Here is a 206-nt window from a genome sequence, read left to right as displayed (position 1 = left end):
ATGGTCAATACTTCCAGATATCCTTTCTCCGAAATGAGCCTCCTCTCTAAATGTCCCTCCTTTTCTTGTAATTCTCCTGCACATATACACACGCCCACACGCTCTGCTGAACCATTCTCGAATTTCATCCCGACTTCCTGACACTTAGAAAGCTTTGGATGATCTTTTTTTCGGGTAAATTTTGAAGTTTGGATGAGTCACCCTTC

This window comes from Penaeus monodon, chromosome 29 (assembly GCF_015228065.2).
Source record: "Penaeus monodon isolate SGIC_2016 chromosome 29, NSTDA_Pmon_1, whole genome shotgun sequence".
NCBI lineage: Eukaryota > Metazoa > Arthropoda > Malacostraca > Decapoda > Penaeidae > Penaeus > Penaeus monodon.
The sequence above is the reverse complement of the archived record's forward strand: the minus strand, read 5'-3'. Positions refer to the sequence as shown.